Below are 15,000 nucleotides of genomic sequence, written 5' to 3'. Positions count from 1 at the left end.
AAGGCCTACACTAGAAGGTTCCCCGTTCCTTATCACATTTCATCCCTATCCATAAATTCATCTAATCTTTTCTTAAAACAACCAGTCATTTCAGTGCTCACTACACTGTTAAAGAGGGACAAATACAAGAAGGAAATGAAATAATAATAAGTTAAACAAGAAAAATAAAAGGAGATAAAGAATTAGATGAGGAACGAATAGTAGAAGACAGAAATATACTGGAGAGTGACAGATCATGAGAGGAGGAAATGGTTTTGAAAAAAAATCTAATGGTAAGGAGGCAAAGAAGCAATTAATGATGATTTAAAATGGCTCACATTAATACAGACGCATTGACTTCGGGAAGATTAGAGACAAATGACTATATAAAGAAAAAAAGACATAATGTTTTTTGTTGAGTTCAAAGTAGGTGAAGGGCGGAATGACAAAAAATGGAAAAACGGTAATGATAGAGGCCAAAAATGTAGAAAAGTGGAAGAAGTGGTAATGGAAGAAGAAATATCCAAAATTATAAATGCGAGAATTGAAATGGAAGGATGTTGTTGATGTGGACTGAAGTTTACCAGTGTTTTTCTCCTTATGGGTAATTTCGACCCGCTGTCGAGTGAGTGAACGAAAGTGGAAGCAAAGACACAACCCCTCCCCCCCCCCGTTTCATAAACTCGACTAAAGACGTAGAAATGGAGTGAGGTGGAGCATTAAGAATCAATGATAAAAAAGACGACCAATTTATGTGTGAGGAGATAGCCAAACTGTTTTGGTCATCTTAGATTGTGACACGTAGCAAGCTGACCTGACCAGAACCACACGATGACCTCCCAAGTCTGGCCGTGCTTCTCTGGGTTTGCTCGCCAATACGCACCTTTCTTCTCATTTTCATTGCAATTTTTCAAGATATAATTATTTGAAAGGAATCTGCTAAGTTAGTTTTATTCTTTTGGTGGTTACTCATGCATTTTTGAATACACGTTTCTTATATTTATACGTACATATATATATATATATATATATATATATATATATATATATATATATATATATATTTATATATATATATATATATATATATATATATATATATATATATATATGTATATAAATATTTCACAAGACGAAAATGTTTTGTGCACAAAACAACTCCGCGGTCTTCCTCCATACATCAACAAAGGATCACCGCATAGATTGGAACAATCCAGAAATCATTTATAAATCTAATTGTAGCTTCATGAGAAAGATAGTTGAATCTTTCCTCATTAAACACTTGCCAAATTTCAATACATCTAAAGGGCAATGGTCACCTGATTGTATAACAACTTATGCTGTGAATAAATTATCACCATTACCGAATCCGCCCCACCTCGGACACGTGACTTGAGCCACCTCCCCTTGTTCCTACTTTGTACCTCTCTCATTGTATATATTCTTGTACATCTTACCTTGTATCTATCTGCTGAAGAGGACCACAGTAGTGGTCGGAATATACAGTTCGTCTGTTTCTTTTGCTGTGTTTCTCCGACAGTGGGTAATTAAAACATATATATATATATATATATATATATCTGTGTGTGTGTGTGTGTGTGTGTGTGTGTGTGTGTGTGTGTGTGTGTGTGTGTGTGTGTGTGTGTGTGTGTGTGTGTGTGTGTGTGTGTATGTGATTCACCTTGGTCTTTGGATCACGTGTTGGACTCGTGATCGACAGCTATTTCCCTCCCGGAAGAGAGCTCAGAGCTCGTATGACCGATCTATGGGTAATGCTATGACCTTACACGCACACACACACCCAACTCCCCGCCCACGAGAGTCGGAGTAACGACTCGGAGCGTTGCGATACTGAAATAATTTCAGCCCTGGGCAGGATTCGAACCAGGTACCACCGGTACCACCGTACTAGCAGCCTGGTACTCTACCAACTGCGCCACCAAGTCGTGTGTGTGTGTGTGTGTTTGTTTGTGTGTGTGTGTGTGTGTGTGTGTGTGTGTGTGTGTGTGTGTGTGTGTGTGTGTGTGTGTGTGTGTGTGTGTGTGTGTGTGTGTGTGTGTGTGTGTGTGTGTGTGTGTGAGAGAGAGAGAGAGAGAGAGAGAGAGAGAGAGAGAGAGAGAGAGAGAGAGAGAGAGAGAGAGAGAGAGAGAGAGAGAAAGAGAGAGAGAGTTGGTGAACACATGTACGCGCCTTTGTATCTAATTAAATATGCATACTGTAATAACGTTTATAATGCATATGAATATGCAAATATATATATGTGTAAATATCTATCTACTGTATAATCATACCATTATCTGTTTATATGTACATAGAAAAGGCAAGTAAATAGGTGCTTGTATTTAAAGTCGATATTCACACTGTAATAACGTTTATAATGCCTATGAATATGCAAATATATAGATGTGTAAATATCTATCCACTGTATAATCATACCATTATCTGTTTGTATGTACATAGAAAAGGCAGATCAATAGATGCTAGTATTTAAAGTCGATATTCACACATCTAAACATTTGCATAATCAAATGCACGTTTCAACATATACAGTATATGAGAGTGTGCATGGGTATACACGTTCACAAAGATATATATACATGTACTCTGTATTCAGTAAAGTGAGTTGTTTGCGTGTGGTAGCATGTGTGTGTGTGTGTGTGTGTGTGTGTGTGTGTGTGTGTGTGTGTGTGTGTGTGTGTGTGTGTGTGTGTGTGTGTGTGTGTGTGTGTGTGTGTGTGTGTGTGTGTGTGTGTGTGTGTGTGTGTGTGTGTGTGTGTGTGTGTGTAATGTATTCACCTAAATGCATTTACCTATTTATGATATACCGGAAAAGAGATTTTCTTGTGGGTTTTCGTCTCTCCTTGACCCTCGCCTGAATGAAATCGCCTGACAATAGACAGAAAAAATGCACAAGTCGTGAGGGTGACGTCACGGGAGATAGAAGTGAGAAGGATGGAGATAAGAGGATGTTATGGGCACTAGAAATTCCTTCCACGGTAACCTCGAGGAGGAGGACGAGGAGGAGGAAAAGGAGGAGGAAGAGGCATCCGCGTTGACGGTGAGGTAATGGGGGAGGTTATGATATGGCTGGTAGAATCAGAAAAAGAGGAAAGTGAAAATTGATCGGCAACGCGTGACAGGAGCCCGTGTGGAAAAGATCAGATGAGCAGAGGACACGAATGGTACCTGAGGTAGTCCCCGTGCAATGGCGGGACTAGACGAGTTATCAATACATTGACCTGTACAGTGAAGCCTGGGATATGTCGGGTCCAGTATGTCATTTAACCCTCATAAACTCTGTTGTACACTGTCGCTTTGGATTGCTATAATCCCTCTTCAACAACAGCTAAAAGAGCGGAGAGCTCACGTCAGGAGGTAGGAGACACCTTTGCCCTCTTATGTGATACTCGGAGTTCTTCGAGAGGATATCGAAGATACCGGTGGCTTCTGGGTTTCAAGTCGGGTTCTAATCGTGTGAAACACCATCAGGACCAAAACGCTATTCAGTCTTTCTAGATACTTCGTAACCTTGCAAGTCCTGTGCACCCATCCTGCGCATCCTGTGCTAAAAACAGAAAATCTTTGCGCCAATCCTAGGTATCCTTCCGACCCATCCTACACATTCCGCGTTTGTTCTTGTGTACACACAGTTCATATGCTACGCATTTATCTATTTCTATTGTATATTTATCATTATTATCATTATTATCATTATTATCATTATTATCATTATTATCATTATTATCATTATTATTATTATTATTATTATTATTATTATTATTATTATTATTATTATTTTCAAGATGAGCCAGTGGCAATATGAAGTCGACAGAAGACCTTTCGAGGTTGAACAATATATATATATATATATATATATATATATATATATATATATATATATGTATGTATGTATGTATATATATGTATATATATATATATATATATATATATATATATATGTATGTATATGTATACATATAAACGCAAATTGAATAATTGCTCATTCACATATATTTCATATTCTACTCATCCTACGCTCTGGGTTGGCCAGCCAATTAATTTGATTCAGGTAAGGGAACCAACTCGTTTAAGGGTTAATCCACGAAACACTAGACTCGGTTTCGTTTGATGCGGTTGGTTTTGATGTGGATTAAGAAGCTCCTTTAGAGGACAACAGGATAGCCAAAGTTGCTGATCAAATGACAACAAGCCGATGCCGAAGGGGAAAAAAACAGTTGCCAAAGTTTAAGAAACAGAACTATCTATTCAGGACCATTGGAAAAGAGAAACTTTTACAGAGATAATGCAAAATATATATATTTTTTGTAAGATCTCTTGCACATACTGGGCGACTATTCCGCGCACGTCTCGCGTCGACAATGTTCCACATTCCAGAACTTTCCGAAACATTCCTAGAACGCCGCCACTCCTTCCTTCTTTGCTTCCTTCCTTCCTTCTCGCCACACCTCCTTAACCGAAACTCTCCGAAGTCGACACGCAGAGACGCTCCCTGTAGATTCTCTTTTGATAAAAAAGGAGAACTTTGAACTCAAAAAAAAAAAAAAATGGAAAAATAGAAATAATGGAAGATGAGTAATCTACAAACAAAACGGAAGGACCACCCTCCCTTCACCCTTTGGTCCAGTGAGCTCAGCTGAAGAAATCGTCGAGTCTTGATGAGAGAACAACGATCTGCGAGTTCGTCGCCGTATCGAAGGCGCTACACTTCAGTTCCTCCTCTTCTTCCTCATTCTCCTCCCCCTCCCCTCCTCTTGCTCCTCCTCCTACATATTTCTCAACCTAGGTTCCCTTTCCCATCCACGTCACTTCCCTTCCCTTCCTTTTTCTTCCCTTTCTTTCTCTCCCTTCCTTTCCTTCCCCTTCCCTCTCCCACCCTCTAATGCTTTTCCCTCCCTTCCTCTCTTTTGTATCCGGTCATATTACCATAACCTCCCCACATTATATATATATATATATATATATATATATATATATATATATATATATATAGACATATATATGTATATATATATACATTTATATATATATATATATATACATGTATATATATATATATACATGTATATATACACACACACACATATATATATATATATAGATACAAATACAAATACTGATATGAATATAGACAGAAAAAATATGTCAGAGGACTTTCAAAATACCCCTATTCCAAAAAGAATTCAGCCACTCCTAACTGCTGAGCCAAGTCTCAATTTTTTTTTATTTATCTGCTTATTTCTTTACTTATCTATTTATCTATTTACTTGTTCATTAATTCATTCATTTTAGTTATTTGGTTATTTACTAATTACTTATTCATATACTTATTTATTTTACTTATATATTAATTTGTTTGTATTTCTGTATTCATTTAGCTATTTATTTATCTACTTGTTTATTTACAACGTAATCGATGAACATCATAGAACTCCTTCACACCCTGACTGGTAATCAGAGCAGTCCCATTGATTCCCCCTTCTCTTCCCTCTCCTTGCCCCCCTCCCCCTTTCAACCCCCTTGTCCTCCTTTTCCACCCCTCCTCCCCTCCCTACTTTATCTTCTTTTCTCTTTCCCTCTCTTAGACGACCTTTCCTCTTCCTCACTACCTCTTCCCTGTTAATCTATATTCCCTTCCTCCCCATCCCCCTCCCTCCTGTCTCCTCCTGCCACCTCCTCCTCCACTCCTTATCTCTCCCCTCTTTTTCTCTTCCTTCTTTCATAATTTTTCTTATCCTTTATCTCACTTGCACCCTTCTATTTCCATTAATTCTCTCCTCTCCTCTCTTTTCCCTTCAATTCCGTCCTCCAACTCCACTCTCCTCCACAATATCCTTTCCTATATTTTCTCCACATTCCTTTTGTATTCACTCTTCTCATCCTCCTCCCTTCTACTCCCAACCACTCCTCGTCCTCCACCCTTCCTCCTCCATTCCTCCTCCCCCATCTTCCTCGTATCACCCTTACCTCCCGCTGTTTCTCATCAGTGCGTGGCAGAATCCGGGCCTGGAATCTTGTCTCACTCCACGTGGACGTTGTTCCTACTCTTGTATGGTCCTTCCCATCGGTCCCTCGATCGTAGAATCTCAATTAGCTCTAGCTCTCGCCTTTTCTTCTGCCTTTGCCATAATCAGGAGAGCGTTTCAGGTGGATCTCATTCTTTTTTTTTATCATTTCGTAGTTGCCAGAATTTTGTTATCTTCTTTTTTAAGAAAAGATGATATTGGGGTAAGTCTTCATTATGTTCTGTGCAAAACTTATTTTCATTTATTTTCCTAAATAAAATATAACAAGCGTTCTGCTTGGCCAATTTTCATTTTTTTTTTTATCTACAAAATGTGCTCTTCAGCTTTCAAGATTCCCGATGCACAGAAACCCATAATCTTCAAACTCCTGCCGATCAACGCCTACTCAAGGACTCCTAAGACTTTCTTCCAGCTCACTTTCTCCAGCCAGCATTTGCGCGTTTGCTCAGTGACGTCCGCAGACCATAAATCCAGGAAGAAGACAGTCGACTGTAGTTCCCCCACGATCCCACCAGGTGGCCTACACGACCGACACAGTCATGGATGAGGTCTTAGATGCGCGTTGGGTCTCGTCTGTTGACTCCGATTGTATCAGCTTATTATTTACTTCCTGCTGGTGTGTTTGTCTTTCCATCAGATGAATAAGATTCCCTAAAACAGCCAGAATAGAATCCATAGACTGATCGTCGTCAAGTGTCGTAGCCAAAGAATTAACCTAGATAGTTTTTTTAACGCACATAATGTTAGGTTCAAGCGTGATGACGTCATATCGATAAAGTACTCCAAACATAATTTCTTTTTACCCAGTATATATTCGAAAGCGCAGCATAGAACGTCTCCCAAAAAAGAAAATAAACAATATACCAACAAAGGGCTTCTCCTTAAATAAAAGATATAATAGCTTATTGTTTAAAAATCAAATGTATTCATAAGGAAAAATCTACCGCCATTGACCGCTTCATCATAATACAAGCCTTCCAGAAATTAGTTTATTAATAAAGCCGGATGCAGTGAGAAATAAATAAAATAAAGAAATATACAAAGAGGCAAATTATCAGGCGAACAATAGCCATTAGGTTGACATGACAGTATATTACTTGGGTGTTTATTCTTAATGAATCATAAAACTTCAGATTGCACTTGACCTCATCTCCCCCCGCGGTTGGGCGAAATTGTTTCTACCTATATTTACACTAAATCCACATCCTGCCAGCTTGAGATTGTTATTACTTGTTTGGTTACAATTTAGTGTAATACACACACACACACACACACACACACACACACACACACACACACACACACACACACACACACACACACACACACATTCGCGCGCTCTCACACACACACACACACACACACACACACACACACACACACACACACATACACACTCACACACACACACACACACACACACACACACACACACACACAAACACACACACACACACACACAAACACACACACACACATATATATATATATATATATATATATATATATATACAAATATATATATACACAGATATATATATATACACATATATATAAACATCTATATATACACATATATATATACACATATATATATATATACACATATATATATATATATATATATATATATATATATATATATATTCCGTAGTCAACTCTGAGACCTTTGTATTCTGAAATTATTTTTTCTTTCTGCACACTCCTCCCATGTTACATAAACCTGTATATAAATCTGATACCATGAATTCCCCCAAATCTTGAAAATTTCAACCAAGTTCTTCATAAGTCTCCGTGTTTTTTTTTTTCATTTTAAGGGAAAATATGTTTACATACTTTAGGCGGTTTTTATACGACTTGTCTCTGATCATCTGTATCAGTTTTGTAGCTCGCCTCTGTACCCTTTCAAATATGTCGGTGTCTTCAATGAGGCGAATGGACCTTATAGGAAAAGGGCCCAAGTGGTTTAAAAAAGAAAAAAAAAGTGAAGGACTGCATGGAAGTAATTATACGTTTCACAGAAAAAAAATGTGAGAAAGAAACATTTTTTTTTCTTTCTCTGAATCCCACAAGTTAATAACAAAAATGGTGATGTTGACGACGACTGGATCGTGCCAAACATTCGAATCCGGATGTCTGTGCGATTGAGGGAATTATAGTCATTATTCTTACGACGATGACCTCCACCTACTACCACTTCCACCACCCACTCCCTACAACGTGACATCCAGGAAGAACCGAGAAGAGCCGATAGAAACCGAGATGACACCGGGACGATCCGAGCGAGTGACGTCATGTCGCCTGTGCGTGTGCGACGACATTTTGGAAAGTCAAACACATCCATAGGATGTGTGTTGTGCACGTGTTACCAGATAATCACCAAGAAGCATTAAAAAAAAATCGTCCTTTTTTTCCTCGAGTTTGAGCAACAGTTGGAGGCGAAAGTTGAGACGAGAAATAATACTTCCACGTTTTGCCACCAAGAAATCGCGCCTAAAATTGTGATGACTTAACAGTCCTTCTTCCCTGTATCCCCTCAACTTCTTCACAATTTTTTTCTAAAAGAGAATTTGCTCAGTCATATCTTTATTTGAGGTCTCACGAAAAGAATCTTGACTTTCACGCCAATCTACGTTGAGTCGTCTTCTTATGCCCACAACTCATAAACTCAAAAACTTAGAAAGAATCAGTCGTGAACAAAATCAATCGACACTGACCAGAAATGAATAACTGAATTAATCAATTGACCTCGGTGAAGGCATTATCATACTGGGTTATTTTCCCTCGACTTTTGGAGCAGATTTGCAGAGCGGAGCTTTCGGGAAGGAATATGACATGCTGGAAGAAAATAAATTTCCTGCAGCATATCAAATGACATTCTATGTATTTTTGTTGAGAAAAATAGATAATTTGTCAGAGTAATTTTACGGCGGAAAAAGTTCTGGAGGTGGGCGGTACCGCCGATTAATCGGAAGTTGAAGAAAAAATAGCCCAGTGTGACATAACCTTTAGAAAGAATGGCAGTCATAATGCCCCTGAATGGGTGTCTATACATATATATATATGTATGTATGTATGTATGCCTGTGAGCGCGTGCATGTGTGTGCGTGCGTGGGTGTGGGGTGTGTTTTTGTACACATGCGTGTATGTGTGTGTAAGTGCGTGTATGTCTAGGTGTTTATGTGTGTGTGTGTGTGTGTGTGTGTGTGTGTGTGTGTGTGTGTGTGTGTGTGTGTGTGTGTGTGTGTGTGTGTGTGTGTGTGTGTGTGTGTGTCTGTATGTGTGTGTGTGTGTGTGTGTGTGTGTGTGTGTGTGTGTGTGTGTGTGTGTGTGTGTGTGTGTGTGTGTGCGTGTGTGCGTGTGTGCGTGTGTGTGTGTGCGCGTGTGTGTGTGCACGCACACGTGTACACTGAGGCACGGGAACGCGCCTTGCTACACTTGCGCACGTGCGCACGCGGTGTGATCGTCACATCCTCCCGATCCATCACTTCGCTCGATTCTCTATTACGAGGCTGGCAGCCTATTACACAGCCTATTACCTAAACCACTGAAGTTTAGTGCCACACAGATGACATCATCCGACGACATGCAACAAACGGTCTTCCTCACCTCCCCTCTTTCTTTCTTTCTTTCTTTCTTCTTTTTTTTTTCTTTTTGATGGAGATGAGTCTCCAATCATAAAAAGGGGTTATCCCTAAAGTACTAACAACATAAAACTTGTGCAGTCGATATCCTATATGGAGGACTATGCGCCAAGACTAACGAACTATCCGCTGACTAGTGGTTAAACTATGCCTATCAGAAAAGCAAATATTTTTTCTTGGTTCTTCGTGTTGGGGGTCATTAAGGTTGCTGCTGACTGAAACATTGTGAGCATTTTGTATAGTCACGCACCCTTGCGCATATGCAACAATTCTACGGTATTCTACGCCCCCATACACTTCGCTATTCTATTTATATATTTTTTGTTATTTCTAGATAACCTACATAGCTACTAAATAGACAAATAGGTCGAGATTTATTTTATTCATTTATTTATTTATTTATTCATTCATCTACTTATTTCTTCAAAACCTTCAAAAAGTCTTAAACAATTCTCTCAATGAATTATTCCGAAAATTCTTTTTACATTTCATAGCGCATTCTGAGATTTTTGTATTTCCTGATTTTTTCCGTAGTATATTCCAAGATCATTACGTGTTCTACTTTTTTCTTCCCGTAGTCAACTGTGAGACCTTTGTACTTTGAAATTAACTTTTCTTTCTGCACACTCCTCCAATGTTACGTAAACGTGTACCGCGTGTTGTGTGCGCAAAAGCATGAAGGAATAAATGCAGGCAGGAACACACACAGGATTGCACATCCACGGGGTGGAAAGGGAGAGAAGGAGAGGGGGAGAGGGTGAGGGAATGAGTGAGTGAGTGAGAGATAGAAACAGAGGTAGGCAGACATACAGATAGATGGATGGATGGATGGATTTAGAGAAAGAGAAAGAAATAGAAAAAGAGAGAGGGGGGTAGCCGACTCAAAACATAGCCACATAAAAAAATGCATTCAGCCAATCCTCCCGTCTTTGCATCTTGCTCGGGCCAAAGAGAATGCAGCGCGGCACAGCTCTTCCCTAGCTGCAGGATCAGGCTGGTTAACTTTACACGAAAGATATTTTTGTGTAATTATAATATATTGTGGCTCAGGTTAATATGTCCACTGTAATAACATAGGCATAAAGTGAATACATTAACAAAGACAAAACGACGTCCTGGACACTTTTCCACCAAGGAACGCAAATAAAAATACACAAAAAAAGGCGCAAACAAAAACACAAATGTTTACACGCAAATGAAAACACGCATATATACCACGAATAAAAAACACGAATACATATGAAAACATCAGCGCGTTGACGTAGGCTCGTCGCGCGCACAAAGACTCGTTTGCACCTGGGCGTGCACGAAAACGCCCAAATGATTATATTGGAAGACATGTGCCTATTCAATCCTTCCCTCCCGTTTCCTTTCCAACCTAATTTCATTTTCGTCACCATCTGTAGATCCAGGTTTACTCACAAATCACAAATTACTTAGCAAAATAGAAAAGAAAAACTATGTTAAATACATGGACACATGAAATGTCCGTTGAAAAATTTAGCTCCACTTTCTTAATCAGATGACAAGTGCCTTTGCATGGGAGTTGAGTTGTGGTGAGTGTTCTTCCACCCTGTTAACAAATGTTGGATTACCTAAGTACATTTGCCTTTTTTTCTTTTGTGGTTATTATTGCTGTTATTGTTACCATCGTTGTCATTGTTATTGTTTGTTGATGTTACTGTTGTTGTTACTGTTGTTGTTATCATTACTGTTGTAGTTAATATTGTTATGTTATTGTATTTTATTTAATTTTTATTTTCTTTCTTGATTAATAAACTTGTTCATTTGTTGGTTTGTCATTTTATTTGTGTATTGTATTCTATTTAATTTTCTATTTTCTTTCTTAATTAATGAACTTGTTCGTTTGTTTGTTTGTTATTTCATTTATGTGCCTATCCATCTATCTACTGTCGTCATTCGGGCGTCAGGCCTTTTCCCAGTTGGGCATCAGGGCTTGGTCCGTTGGATTTGGTCCGTTGGTCTTTCGGTCCGTTGCCTTTGGTCCGTTGGAGGGCGGCGGGCACCCATGCGTATCTCATTGTGCTCCATCATTTTTTGCTAATTAGAGAAACTTTTTTCGCATTCGGTTCATACTTCTCGAGAGATTAATTGAAAAGAATCACTGACCTGAATCTGAAGGACTGAAACAAAGAAGAATCATGGCGCATTTGGTCATCAAATGAACAAGTTTATTTTTGGGTGTGTGATTAACATGTTAAGTGGAAAGCAAATTATCTCTACACCCAGAAAAAGAAAAGTATTGCTTATATATGAAAATTTGAATTGTTGTGCAAGGGTTCGTTCATCGATAAGATTTTGGTATATGCAATTTTTTACTGAAATATATGTATCTATATATATATATATATATATATATATATATATATATATATATATATATATATATACATATATATATATGTGTGTGTGTGTGTGTGTGTGTGTGTGTGTGTGTGTGTGTGTGTGTGTGTGTGTGTGTGTGTGTGTGTGTGTGTTCTTTTTTGCATTCATTTGCATTTTTTGCATTGATATTTTCTAGAAAATGATAAATCATAATAATTTATGTGCATTTTTGCATTCATTTTCGGTCAACGAAAATTCTTTACTCAACCTGTAGCCTCGAATCTCTCTCGCTTGAACCACGTCTCCAAGGAACCCGGCCACGGCCACTTAAGAGAAAATTTGTAGTATTATCTGAGACGGTTGAGTGTACGAGTAAAAAAAATATATATTTTATGACAAACTAATACATATTCCGAATACTCTCTGTGGTCTCCTAATATATTTAAAAATCATCAGTCAATGATATTTTGTAATGCATTCCTACAATCAGCTACTGATGCTAGCAAAAATATAGAAGAAAAGAAAGTATGAATACCAATGAGTTGGCGCGCGCTTCGGCAGATGTCGACATTTTGTGATGTCATGTCGCTTAAATGACTGAACAGTTATGTCTGCCATATTGGTTTGCACTGCCTGATTTCACAGCGCAATCTGCATCGAGTTATTTGCCGAATGCATAATGCTTATTGATCATGATAATCAGTATTCGTTGCCTCGATTTTCATGAACTGGAAACATAAAGTCTCACAGTAGCTGACATCGGTACCCGGACATTTCCACAGATCTCTCATAAGAATGTTGGGTTTATTTTTTATATTATTTCATCATTTTATCTACTTGTTGATTTACTGACTGACTGATTGATTGATTGGTTGATTTATATATTCATTCATTCACTGATTTATCTATTTACTTATTTATATATTTATTTCATTTCTACAGGTTTATGTCTCCACCTTAAAGGAGCAGGAGAAAGGATCAGTCGCCATTTGCCAGCTCTCATTATATGAAGAAGCGGAACGAAAATAGTGAAAACTGAGAGAGAAAGGGGGAAAGGGGAGACGGAGGGAGGATGCGAGTGTTGTTATTAGGTGTTACTGTGACTGCAGTGACCACAAGCAGTTTATGAAAAGATCGATCACGATAGGTATTGTTGTTGACAGTCCATGATCGCATATGAACAAAGATCGATCGATCGACCGGCGTTAAATCGCCTGTCCTTTGTTGGCGCAAAATCGACAAGTCAGGAAGGGTCAAGCGATGTCAAGCAATGCCGAACTAGTCAGTGGCACTTGTCATCAAGAATGACGTCACAATTTTGATGAAGTTACAATATTTGATGATGTCACAGCATTCGATGACGTCACAAAAATCTGTTCACATAGGAGGAGGAGGACCACACTCTCTCGTCGTTCACTTTTACTCGTGACAACGATGATGTCAATGCACGAGCAGTTTTGCATCACCCTGTTGTGTTTGCGGCACTCCATGCATCTGTCGTCCATCTTGCACATGTCTTCCTCTTCCTCCTCCTCCTCCTTCTCTTCTCGACTCTGCAAGGAGTGTTTGCACCTGTGTGGAGTGTTTGCAAATGTGTGTGTGTTTGTACTGGCGTGCTTAGAGAAAGGAGTCGTTGGCTTCTGTGATTCAAATGCGTGGCTGAAGACGACGACGACGACGGCACCAACAACGACAGCTGCAGAGCGGAGGAGCCCTCGATCCCCTTGCCCCCCCCCACTCTCCCCCTTCCCCCGCACGAGGGCTACCACCAGTGCGATGTAGTCTCGGGGGAGATAGGAGAAAAGAGGGGAGAAGGAGGGGGAGAGGGGAGAAGGAAGATTGGAGAAGGGAAAAGGAAGAGGGGGAGAGGTGGAGAGTGGGAGATGGAAAAGCGGAGAGTGGGGAGGGCGAGAGGAGGAGGGGAAAGAGGGAAAACGAGAAAGGGAGAGAGAGGATAGAAGAGAGGGCAGAGGGAAGAGAGGAGAGGAGAAAGGGGAGAGGGGAGAGGGGAGATTGTGGAAGGGAAAAGGGGAGAGTGGTAGAGGGAAAATGGGAGAGGGGAGATTGTTGAAGGGAAAGAGGAAAGAAGGAGAGTGAGAGAGGGAAACGGGAGAGGAGGAGGAGAGAGGGAGAGGGGATAGGAGAGAGGGTAGAGGAGAAAAGAAAGAGTGGAGAAAGGGGAGAGGAGAGAGCAGATAAGAGACGGTAGATAGAAGAGAAAAGGAGAGAGAGAGAGAGAGAGAGAGAGAGAGAGAGAGAGAGAGAGAGAGAGAGAGAGAGAGAGAGAGAGAGAGAGAGAGAGAGAGAGAGAGAGGAAGGGAGAGAGAAAGGGAGAAAGGACGGGAGAGAAGGGAGAAAGGGAGGAAGAGAGGAAGGGAGGGAGGAAGGGAGAGAGGAAAAGAGAGAGGAAGGGAGAGAGAAAGGGAGAAAGGACGGGAGAGAAGGGAGAAAGGAAGGGAGAGGGGGAGAGGGAGATGGTGGGTGAGGAAGGAGAGAGAAGGGTAGGTTGGGAGAAGTAAGGAGGGAGAGAGAGGGAGAGGGAGGGAGGGAGGGAGAGGGAGGGAGGGAGAGGGAGAGGGAGGGAGGGAGAGGGGAGAGAGAGGGAGCGGGAGGGCGGAAAGTGTTGTGCGCCGTGAATGACATCCCTCCGCACGCGTTGCCGCTGCCGCTGCCGCTGCGCCATCTTGCGTCACCAACTGTCGTTGCCGCAACAACAGTTGGAGGGGAGGGGCGGACTTGCCCCTTTCGATGATGACAGACGGATGCAAGCGCAATGAGCAAGTAAGAAATAATGATAGATTAATGAGATAGAATAAAAACAAGAAAGAAATGAGATACAAATAGAATGGAAGTGGGCAAGGACAAAATGAAATGAAAATGGCGTCGAAGAAAATGGGGACAGATTGAAATAAAACAAGAAATAAAAGAATATAATTAATAAGCAGGTAAAGAGGTAGATAAATAAATAAATGCATCTGTAACTAGAT

Source organism: Oratosquilla oratoria, chromosome 34, assembly GCF_046742065.1.
Source record: "Oratosquilla oratoria isolate Oo_2021 chromosome 34, ASM4674206v1, whole genome shotgun sequence".
Taxonomy (NCBI): Eukaryota; Metazoa; Arthropoda; class Malacostraca; order Stomatopoda; family Squillidae; genus Oratosquilla; species Oratosquilla oratoria.
The sequence above is the reverse complement of the archived record's forward strand: the minus strand, read 5'-3'. Positions refer to the sequence as shown.